At 49.3% G+C, this 11,649-nt stretch overlaps 1 pseudogene; it reads left to right on the top strand.

Moving 5' to 3' along the window:
* The first annotated feature begins 9,914 nt into the window (after positions 1-9,914).
* LOC103252375 lies at positions 9,915-11,152 on the top strand (annotated as a pseudogene).
* Positions 11,153-11,649: the final 497 nt, after the last annotated feature.

The following is an 11,649-nucleotide window of genomic DNA, read 5'->3' on the forward strand; positions in this document are numbered from 1 at the left end:
AGAGAAAGCCCTGTGTTGGCAAGATATGATGTCTTATTCCAAGAAAGCACTCCCTGGCCAGCACCGGACGCCTGACCATGATGCTTTGCAAACTATGGCAAAATACACAGAACATAAACTGTACCGTCCTTACTGCTCTTACACCCCCAACTCACCAAGTACATGAAAGTCCATTAAGGACGACCTTCAGTGCATTCGCACTGTTGTGTAGCCGTCACCACCGGCCCTCTCCAGACCTCATCTTCCCAAGCCGAAGCCCTGACCCTACCAAACATTCCCCTCGCCTCCCCCGGCCCCTGGCAGCCCCCATCCTGTCTCCTGTTCCTATGGATTTGACTATTCTGGGCCCCTTGGATAACTGGAACTCTACAGTTTGTGTCCCTTTGTGACTGGCCTCGCACCCTCAGGGCTCATCCACGGTGAAGTGAGCATCAGAGCTTCCTTTCTTTTGAAGGCTGGATGATATTCCATGGTCGGGATGGACCGTTCCCTGTCCATCCATCGGTGGACGGCTATCTGCTTTGCTTCTGCTTTTGGGCTACTGTGAACGGCGCTTCTGGGAACACATGTTTGAGTCCCTGCTTTCAGTTTTGGGTACATATGCAGTGGCGGGCTTTCCGGGTCACGTGGTAACGCTATGCCTAATTTCCCCAGGCACAGCTGTGCTGCGTTCTGAAGTGACCACACATCTTGGAGACCCACCAACTGTCACCAGGTTCTGATCTCTCCACGTCCTTGCTGGCACTTGCAATATTCCTGTTTGTTCTGTGTTGTTTCATAATAGCCACCCCCATCGGTATAAAGTGGTATTTCACTGTAGTTTCTGTTTCCATTCCTATACTGTTTAGGGACATAGGGTCTCTTTTTGTGTGCTCATTGGCCATTTGTGTGTCTTCTTTGGAGAAATAGCTACTGGGGTCCTCTGCTCATTTTGCAATCGTGCTGTTTGTTGCTGAGTCATAGGAGTTCTTTATACAGTCTGTGTATTAACCCCTTATTCGATTTGCAAACATTTTCTCCCACGCCAGGGGCTGCCTTTTGACCCTGTTGATTGTGTCCCTTGAAGCACAGAAGTTTTTTTTTTACTTTGGTGATGTCTAATTTAGCTATGTTTTAATCTCTTGCCTGTGGATAATGCTATTGTGAGAGCAGGATGTGATTGATTCTCTCCTACGGGATCCACTGCATGGGCCCTTATGTGACCGCCAAGGACATTGAGATACACAGGACAACTTCCCATGTCCTGCAGGTACTGTGAACCCTCAGAACCAGTCGAGCCCCTGAGCACCCAGCCCCCAAGTGTGACCAGGAGGTGGTAGGGTGGGGAGGGCAGAGGTCAATGTATAGGCGGATAGCACCGTTCTCCTGTGGCTCCTGCCGTGAGCTGAAGAGCTCACAGCTCCTTCCACAGCAACGGCCTCCTGGGTGCTTCCTAAATGGGGGGCAAGGAGGCCACTGGGTCTCTGGGCTGGGCTCCCCTGTGCAACACAGGGACGAGTTGCTTGCCACGGCAAGACCCAAAGGGGCTGTGTCTGGGAATGCCCTTGGCAAACTGAACCGTAAGCTCTGGCTTAATGCAAGGCATTGAACAACGCGACAAGGAAGGAAGTACTCAGAGCAGCCTCTCCGGCAGGTGGCTCATCCCAAGCCTGCCATTCACAGGGGCCATGCGTCCCTCAGACCACGGTTCCAGCAGTGGGGACGTCCGAACCATGGGGGACAAGTCCTTGCGGTGTCCATTTCGTCATGGCCAAACTCTTTCTTGAAACATAAGGTAAAGAGGTCCTGGAAAATGCCGCATTATTTAAAACCATGCACGTTCATTACTTGGCCCGAGGATCGTAAAAGGCAACTGTCATAATGATTATAATAAAACAATAACCAAATAACAGTGGATTCCCTATCCACTGGGATCACCCTATCAATGCTAAGCCTATGCATGGGAGGTACAGATAGAACAAGTGTAAAAATGCAAAGAAAGGAACAGCACATAGCACTGGTGTGTACGAAGTCAGACAGACCTGTGCATTGTTGGTAAAGAGAGAACAGGAATGCCTACGTCCCGAATACTCAGAGGGAAAGCTTTCCAATCACGCCAACCACTCATCATATTCCTGGCACTGGAATCTAATGAAAATGTAATGACAACCAAATCCTAGAGGCCAGACTCCACTATGGACATGGACATGGCCGCATCGGATAGAATTCCAGTACAGCAGAGTCACAGCCCACCCCGGCCACGTGGGATGAGTCCAAGTATACAAACGCGTCACTGCAAGGACACTAAGCATGGCATGCAACGCATGGGTGGATTAGGAGACCAAAAGTGTGGTCATTTCAGGGCACGACAGACATCCTCTGCCCTCCCTGAATTGTTAGAATTCAATCTCCATTTCTATTAACAGCGGGATTTGCACACAAGGGGTGAGCCGTCTCAATACCATGGCATGGTTGAACCTTCCAGAATTCCTAGGTCTGTTTGCTGGCCCCCTCCTCTGTGCCCTGAGCCACCTCACTCATGTTGGTCACACGGGATGAGGGTCTGTGGATCCCAGCAGATCCCGGGTTCTTTTTTTTTTTTTTTTTGAGTTGGAGTCTCACTCCATTGCCCAGGCTGGAAGGTAGGGGCATGCTCCTGGCCACCGCAGCCTCGACCTGCTGGGCCCCGGCGATCCTTCCTGGTTAATTTTTGATTTATTGTAGAGACGAGATCTCGCCAAGTTGCCGGGTGGGTCTCGAACCCACAGGCTCAAGCAATCCACTCACCTCGGTCTCCCACAGTGCTGGGATTACAGGCTGAGCCACCGAGCCCGGCCGGATCCCAAGTTCTTAGGAGAAGAGACCACATTGGAATCTTCCTTGAATATCCCCTCCCACAGCAGTGCCACACCCACTAACGTGTACTGGGTGAGGCTGGCTGCACGAACAGATAATTAGTTGAAATGGGTTGGAGCATAGAATGCTGATTTTATTGGAGGGTCACAGTATTTTCAGAGGATTACTTCATGTTCACAGTTTTGAAACCAAGTACATTACAAGTTCCTTTGAGAAAAAAAAATAAAGAAAATATGAAGGGTCAGTGAATAGAAGTCAGTTTTCCCCAGTGAGCTCTATCAAGTAGATCCGACAGGACAATCTGTTCATTTTCCCATCTTAGGGACTATCCAAAAATCCTGTAGCAGGAGGAGAAGAAAGTTCATGAAAGGGCACAAATATGGATTTCTTGGTTGCTGAGAACCATAAAAGAAGGCTGGATGAGGTGACTCACGCCTGTGATCCCACTACTTTGGGAGGCCGAGGTGGGAAGACCACTTGAGGCCCGGAGTTCAAGACCAGTCTAGGAAATGTGGTGGGACCTCGTCTCTACAAAAAAAATTAGCTGGCGTGGTGGCACACACCTGTAGTCCCAGCTATTCGAGAGGCTAAGGTGGAAGGAGCACCTAAGCCCAGGAGTCTTAAAAAAAATAAAGACACGTAAAGACAGCCACATGAGAAGCAGAGCATGGCGTCCTATTGGGCATCTCTGTTAGTGTGGATGGTCACTGAGCTCAGCGCTGGACTCGGGAATGTCAGGGAAGCACTGCCAGATCCTTCCAGGCCTTTGCACAAAGAGGCACCATGACCGTCCCCAAAACTTAGCCAAGACACGAGGGTCTGCCCTGAGAACACACAAGGACAGAGGGGCTCCCCAGGAAGAGACATGCAGGAGCCCTCTGCCTGACTCCCTGGGTCAGGGCCAGCCCCCTTTTGAGGGTCTTCAGACAGGGGATATACCACCTCTGAAAAGTGCCAGGCCATCCCAGAAGGTGTCCGATACCACCTCAGTCCCTGTGGGCAAATCAGTGTTTTACAGTTTGGGTGGATATAGTGAGAGCTGGGTCCAGAGAAGAACGGAAGAAAGGAGGAAGGATACAGGGAACACGCGGTGGTCTTCCCGCATTCCACATGGCACATCAGCAGGAAGGGGGCTGCCGGTTGGCCATGGGAGCTGCCCAGGACGGCTTCCTGCTTGCAAAAGTTGCCCGGAGGGGAGTGGGAGCCTGCCTCCTCAAGTCCTTCCGTCTCCTTCCAGCCCAGTCGTTCATGGAATCACCACCTGATAAACATGGAGTTTCTACTCCAGGGCCCATCTAGGCGGGTCGGGCTGGGATCCAGCCCTCAGCACTGCAGGAAATCACCCAGAATAAGGTCAGGGAAGAAGGCTGCTTGGCCCTCATGTGAAATTAGAACCCGGCTGGTATCTCTCTTTCTCTCTCTTGTTAATTCAGAGGATAAATAGTTCTAGAAAATGGTAAAATGTGGCTTTGCACATTTCATTCAGTCGCTCTAATGCATCTGGTGTCTCAAGTGTGACCTGGCAGCAACACCCAGGAGCGCGTGACAATTTCTAACAATTGACAATGGCTTCTAAACAAGGCAATGGCTTGCCTAATAGATATCTAGTGTTTCCAAACTATGACATTAGCAAAGCATACTATTAGCGAAGAGGCAAACAAACCAAGGCATAGGAAAGAGTCTTTTAAAAAAAGAGCTGGAATCTGGGGAAAGCTGATTCACAATGGAGCAGGCATTGGAGAACAGTGAGAAAAACCGTAAGCGTGTTAAAACACTGGGCAAATGGTATCAAATTGGAAAAAGGTATTGCAGTCCCCTCGATCCCATGGACAATAATCAACTTGCAGATTCACGTTTAAAAGATGACACTAGGCTGGGCGCAGAGGCTTAAGCCTGTCATCCCAGCACTTTGTTCCAAAAAATGGCTGAGGTGAGAGGATTGCCTGAGCCCAGGGGTTCAAGACCAGCCTGGGCAACATGGCCAGACCTTGTCTCTACAACAAATCAAAAACTAGCTGGGCATGGTAGCGCATGCCTGTAATTCTAGCTACTTGGAAGGCTGAGGCAGAAGGATCGCCTGAGCCCAGCAGGTTGAGGCTGCAGTGGCCATGAGCGTGCCACCGTAGTCCAGCCTGGGCAACATAATGAGACTCCAACTCAGAAAAATAAAAAGTAAAAAGATAACATTAGAACACTTTCAGAAGTCACAGGCAAATGTTCTTCTGTGGCCGGGACCCCAGGCCACCCTAGACCCCTTGAATCAGTCTACAATTTAAAAGACCCCAAGGTGAACCAGACACACCCCAGAGTTTGCGAAGCTCTGGTCTAGAACATACATGAGGTTTCTTCCATTCCTTCAGAGGGCGTGAGGCCATGAGGACAATCTGGACAAAACTCGCCATGTCCTCGTTCTGGGCCAGAGGTGCGTGTGGGAGCAGAACTCGAGAAGTTTCAGAAATAACCGCTCCCTGGCATTGGAACCCTCCACGTGTTTAACACAGGGTGCAGGCTGGAGCAGGAAGAGTGTAAACTTGGAGCGGCCCGGCCAGAAGCATGAACACGTCAATGGAAGGCACCTTGATCAGAGACAAGATGGGGTCAAGCAGCCCCCACGGACCTCACGGTTTCTGGGGCAAGGATGGGAGTCAAGCAGCTGGCTTTTGGAGGCCAGTGAGAGAGCCAAATGCCAATGCACAGAGTTTTCCGACAGGGACAGAGTTCAAGGCCACATAGCAGCTGCATAGAAAAAAAATTATGATGGGGTATTGGGAAATTTGGACAAGAGATAGATAGATAGATTTTTTTCCTCCAAATTGAAAAAAACTATGTGAGATTAATTTTATCTATGTTTCCAGAAAGCATGATACCAGGTACCAATTAGCAGTCTCTTTGGCAAGCTTAAATAACCACCATGAGCCAAGTAGAGAAATCAAAGCCATTTTTCATCTTGATGGGGTCATTTTTTTTTACTTTTTTTTTCTTAATCAATATCTTTTATTATGATATTGTGGGGTACAGTTAAGGGTTAGGTATACAAATATACTTCGTTCAGGCACCCTTGTTGATAAGAGGTGTCTCCCCGTCCCCAGACAGATATTTACCACCGTTAATCCCATCTCCCTTCCCCTCTCCCAATGGAGTCATTTTGGAGGCCCGTGTTGAGAAGGCGACCAGGAGGCTGTAGATGGGTCTGCTTCATGGATGGATCCATTCCGTGAACAGATGGACACAACAAGCCGCCATTGTCTGTCCAGAGGACACGTGTCATTCGTGAAGAGGAAGGCGGGGTTATCGATGCAGACTGGCAGGCTGGCCACAGCAGTGGGTTCTCCAAGGGGGGACAGCTGATTCCCACCTTGGCCGCACTGCACATTAGAGCCACCCGGATCTACACTACCCCGAGGCCTGGGTCCCGTCTCACAGATGCTGATGCAGTCGACCTTGGTGATTCCGGCGTCCAGCCAAGGTGAGGCACAGACGACCCTGACTTAAACCCACTGGAGGAGTCACCGAGCGAGGATTCTGGAGACACCGGCCTCTGCCCGGGCCGTGGAGGCTGGAAGGAGTCTGCTCTCACCCTCGAAATGCAAAAGAGTCAGACTAGCTTCAGAGTCACACCTTCAACCTGTCCAGACGCTGAGCTGCAGAGGAAACCACCACCTGTATTGGTCCGTTTCGCACTGCTCTGAGGCTGGTAATCTATGAAGAAAAGAGGTTTCCTTGGCTCCAGTTCTGAATGGTGCCGACATCGGCTTGGTTTCTGGGGAGGCCTCAGGAAGCTACAGGCATGGCGGAAGGCAAGGAGAGGAGGCATGTCACATGGCTAGAACCCACCCTGCAGGCCTGGCAGAAAGGCAGGCATGCCCACGTCCAGGCGTGAAGCTATCTTATCCTCCATTGACCTCCACAGGGTGAGGCTTTCAAGAAGAAGAGAGAGGAGGCACCAGGCTCTTAAACAACCAACTCTCGTGTGAACTAGCAGAGAGAACACTCACCAAGTCATCCACGAGGAATCCGCCCTCCTGACCTGGACACCTCCAACACTGGGGGCCGCATTTCATCAGGAGATAAACCTCTGAACCATACCATGGCCCAGCGTCCAAGGAGGTCTCAGGCTGGAGGGAGAGGGCCATGCGCGGGCCCTCACTTAACTCAAGTCGGCGGAACAAGGCACGGAGGGCGAGCAGAGCTTGGCTGGGACCGCTGAGGACTTGGAGGCGCTCAGTGTGGGAAGCCCGGGTTCCAGAAACCCAGCAGGTCCTCATGATTGCGCAGGCTCCTCCTCCACTGCCCGACCAAAATGCTCTTGGGAAACATAAGAGACAGGGGGCCCCTGTGGGAAGGGTCCAGGGAGGGCCACAGGAACTGCCAGGAAGCAGGGACCAAAAGCCCCCTGGGGCCTTCCCCTATCTGCATTCTGCAGCAAAAGCTTCCAGGCCAGTGAGGGCAGTCTTGCAGGCTGGGGGGCTTGTGAACATCCCTGCAGCTGGAGATGGCGCCGGGGCAAAAGCCCACTCCCAGGGTGGGGCGGGTTCGGCTCTGTGCCCATAACTGCGGAGGGTAGCCGGAGCCCTGAGGCCTCTTTGCCTCCAAAGTCCAGGGAAATGGGCCCTCACCACAACAGAAGCCACAACCCACCCACCACTCTCAAAGCCAAGATGCTTGGAATCACAAGTAACAGCAGAATAGGGGGACAGGCAGGGGTGTGCCAGATACCTTCTCTGGGGCAGAACCCAAGGTGGGAGCCCCACCTTGGAACAGACAGATATGGCTCTGCTCACCCTCCTTCCCCAGCCCCTCCCCAAGCAACCACCATGGGCATGTGAAGGTTGGGGTGCTTCCAGGGAGCTGTGGTAGTCTGTCGGGAACCCCAGCTGCTCAGCAGATCTGGGCAGACCTTGCCCTACAGGTCTGGCAGAAAGAAAGGCATGCCCGCGTCTAGGCGTGAAGCTGCCTCATCCTCCGTTGACCTCCATGGTAAGAGGCTTTCAAGAAAAAATCGTGATAGGCTCAAAAAGACAAGGAAAACCAGCCCACTCCCGGGAGAGCAGGCATCAGAGCTAGGCTCAGATGGGAAACAGTTGTTGGAACGATCTGTCAGGGAATTTAAAATAACTATAATTAGTGTGTTAAAGGCTTTAACAGAAAAAGTGGGTCGCGTGCAATATCAAATGGGACTTTCAGCAGAGATAGAAACTAGGAGAAAAAGTCGCATGGAAATGCTAGAAAGAAAACAAACAGTGTAACAGAGATGAAGCACGGGTTTCAAAGACACATCCGCGGGTCTGACACAGGTTTGAAATAGTCAGTGACCTGAGGGGAGGTCGGTAGATATCGCCCAAGCTGAAGTACAAGAGGAAAAAGAGTAAGAAGAAAAAACACAACCAGAACAGAGCATACAAAAGCTGTGGGGGCCATGACTGAAGAAGAGAGAACAAGGTAGAATATTGAGATTATAGTGGCCAAGAATTCTCAAAAATTAAGGACAAACACTAAACCACAGATCCAACAAGCTCAGAGAACACTATGTGAGGTGATATTTTTTAAAAAGGATATATTAAACTGCTGAAAACAAAAGACACAAGAAGATGTTGAAGCCAACCAGAGAAAGAAGACATATTACATGAAGAGGGACACAGCGGCCAAAGAACCAGAAGACAGGGGGTGATGCCTGGAAACTGTAGAAGGAAGAAAAATGATGGATCTGGAATTCTGTACTCAGAGAAAATAGATCTCAAACATTAAGAAGTACTTGCTGAAAAACAAAACAAAAACGGGCCAAGCACAGTGGCTCACACCTATCATCCCAGCACTCTGGGATGCCGAGCCAGGAGGATCACTTAGGTCCAGGAGTTTGAGACCAAGCTGGAGAAAACAGTGGGGCCTTGTCTATTCAAAAAATAAAAAAAATTAGCCAGGCATGGTGGCACACGCCTGTAGTCCCAGCTAATTGAGAGGCTGAAGCAGAAGGATCACCTGAGCCCAGGAAGTTGAGGCTGCAGTGAGCCATGATGGTGCCACTGCATTCCAGTTTGGGTGACAGAATGAGACCTCAACTCAAAAACAAAAACAACCCCCCCCGAAACCTAAAGGAATTTAATATCAACAGATGTACACTACTAAAAAAAATCGTTACAGGAAGTTCTTCGGTCAAAGGAATAGATGACCCTAAATCTTGGATCTATACAAGAAATGAAGAGCACTGGGAACAGTTGAAATGAAGGCAAATTAAGACTCATTTTTTCACTCTGTCTAAAAGATAAAAGTCTAAAGTACTGTGGGAAGGCTGTCGTCTGCTGGTCAAGGCTGACTCACCTGTTTTTGTGAATGAAGTCTTACTAGAAAGCGGCCAAACTCATATATTGACATTACATCCATGGTTGCTTTCACGTTATAATGAGATTGAGTCATTGCAAGAGATGCCATTTGGCTTGTAAAGCCTGAAATGTGTCCTATGTGGCCCATGAATAAAAATTATCAGCAATCCTGGTCTAAAAATTAGTAGCAAGGTATTGTGTGTTTATAGTATATGTAAAAGTAGGGGCTATGACCAAGGAAGGGAGGAATTGGTAATATATTGTTGCGAGGTCTTGACACTCCGCAGAAATGGGTATATAATTATTTAAAGGTAGACTGATATATGTATTTTAAACCTTAGAACAACTACTGAAATACTTTTTTTTTTAAATCAGAGTCTCACTCCATCGCCCAGGCTGGAGTGCAGTGGCACGCTCATGGCCACCCCTGCGTCGACCTGCTGGGCTCCGGTGATCCTTCCACCTCAGCCTTCCAAGTAGCCGGAACTACAGGTGCATACTACCACACTCAGCTGATTTTTTAAAATTTATTTATTGTAGAAACAAAGTCTTGCCAAGTTGTCCAGGCTGGCCTCGAACCCGAGGGCTCAGACAATCCACCCACCTCGGCTTCCCAAAGTGCTGGGATGACAGGCTGAGCCACTGTGCCCGGCCTGAAATACTCTTTAAAAGATGTGTGGTTTCCCTCCCCGCCACCCCCCAGCCAAGGGCTGCTGGGCCTGCAGGTCTGGGTGGAGCATTAGACATGGATCTCCTTTCCGTAGGATGGGGTTTATTAAAGTTGTCAAGAGTAAGGCCTACTTTAAGAGATACCAAGTGAAATTTAGGAGACGATGAGAGGGTAAAACTGATCATTTTACAGGATAAAAATAAGTATTTCATGCCCAAATACAGGATGACAGTTTGTGTAACAAACAGAGGTATCATCTGTTAGTTTACTTATACCCATCCAGTGGGGGGTATGATAGTCTGCGCAGCTAATGCACACCAACTACCAAAATGTAGTGTAAAAGTTGGCCTGATAAATGATGCTGCAGCTTATTGTACGGGTCTGCCACTGACCTGCCTGCAGGCTTCTCCCTAGATTTGGCATGGACAAGATCTATGAAGGTCAAGTGGAGGTGACCGGGGATGAATACAATGTAGAAAGTGTTGTTGAGCCGGGTGTGGTGGCTCAGCCTGTAATCCCGCGCCTTTGGGAGGCTGAGGTGAGTGCTGCCTGACCCCTTGGGTTCGAGACCCACCTGGGCAGCTTGGCGAGACCTCATCTCTACACTAAATCAAAAAATTAGCCGGGCGTGGTAGCGCACGCCTGTAGTTCCAGCTCCTTGGAAAGCTGAGGTGGAAAGATGGCCAGAGCCCAGCAGGTCAAGGCTGTGGTGGCTGGGAGCGGCCACTGCACTCCAGTCTGGGCCGCAGAGTGAGACTCCAACTCAAAAAAAAACAAAAAAAAAACCCAGAAAGCTTTGTTGGTTAGCCTTGGGCTTTTACCTGCTATTTGGATGCAGGCCTTGCCAGAACTACCACTGGCAAACAAGTTTTGGGGGCCCCAAAGGGAGCTGTGGATGGCGGCTTGTCTATCCCCCACACTGCCAAATGATTCCCCGGCTATGATTCTGAAAGCAAGGAGTTTAATGCAGAAGTACATCGGAAGCCCATCATGGGCCGGAATGTTGCAGATTATATGCATTACCTAACGGAAGAAAATGAAGATGCTTACAGGAAGCCATCCTCTCAGTCCATAAAGAACAGCGTGACTCCAGATGTGATGGAGGAGATGCACAAGAAAGCTCGCCCAGCTATCCGGGAGAATCCTGTCTGTGAGAAGAAGTCCAAGAGAGAAGTGAAGAAGAAGAGGTGGAATTGTCCCAAAATGTCCCTTGCCCAGAAGAAAGATCGGGTAGCTCATCAGAAGGCGAGCTTCCTCAGAGCTCAGGAGCTTACTGCTGAGAGCTGAACCCAATAGTTTTCTATGAGGATTTTTCAGATAAAGACAATAAACATATTGACCAAACAACAACAGAAAAAGATGTGTACCTAACTAGTCAGTAAAAGAGGATAAATGAACTTACAAAAAAAAAAAACAAAAAACGCCCAAGGTGAGAGGATTACCTAAGACCAGTCTGGGCAACTTGGTGAAACCTGGTATCTATAGTAAATCAAAAAATAAGCCGGGTGTCATTGCGAGTGCCTGTAGCTCCAGTTACTTGGAAGGCTGAGGCAGAAGCATCACCTGAGCTCAGCAGATCGAGACTATGGTGGCCGTGTGCGTGCCCCTGCCCTCCAGTCTGGGCAACAGAGTGAGATTCCAACTCAAAAAAAAAAAATGCCCTATTAACTTAAGAGAATGTGAAGAGGATGAAAAACGAAATACATTCAGATGAAAAAATAGAAAATAGCCCATTGAAACTTTGTATATATAAAAGAATAATGCAACACAGTTTGCTAGGGTTTATTCCAGGAATTCAAGGCTAGTTCAACATCGGACAATATAATT

This window comes from Carlito syrichta, unplaced genomic scaffold (genome assembly GCF_000164805.1).
Source record: "Carlito syrichta isolate Samal-C Ts95f unplaced genomic scaffold, Tarsius_syrichta-2.0.1 Scaffold155927, whole genome shotgun sequence".
NCBI lineage: Eukaryota > Metazoa > Chordata > Mammalia > Primates > Tarsiidae > Carlito > Carlito syrichta.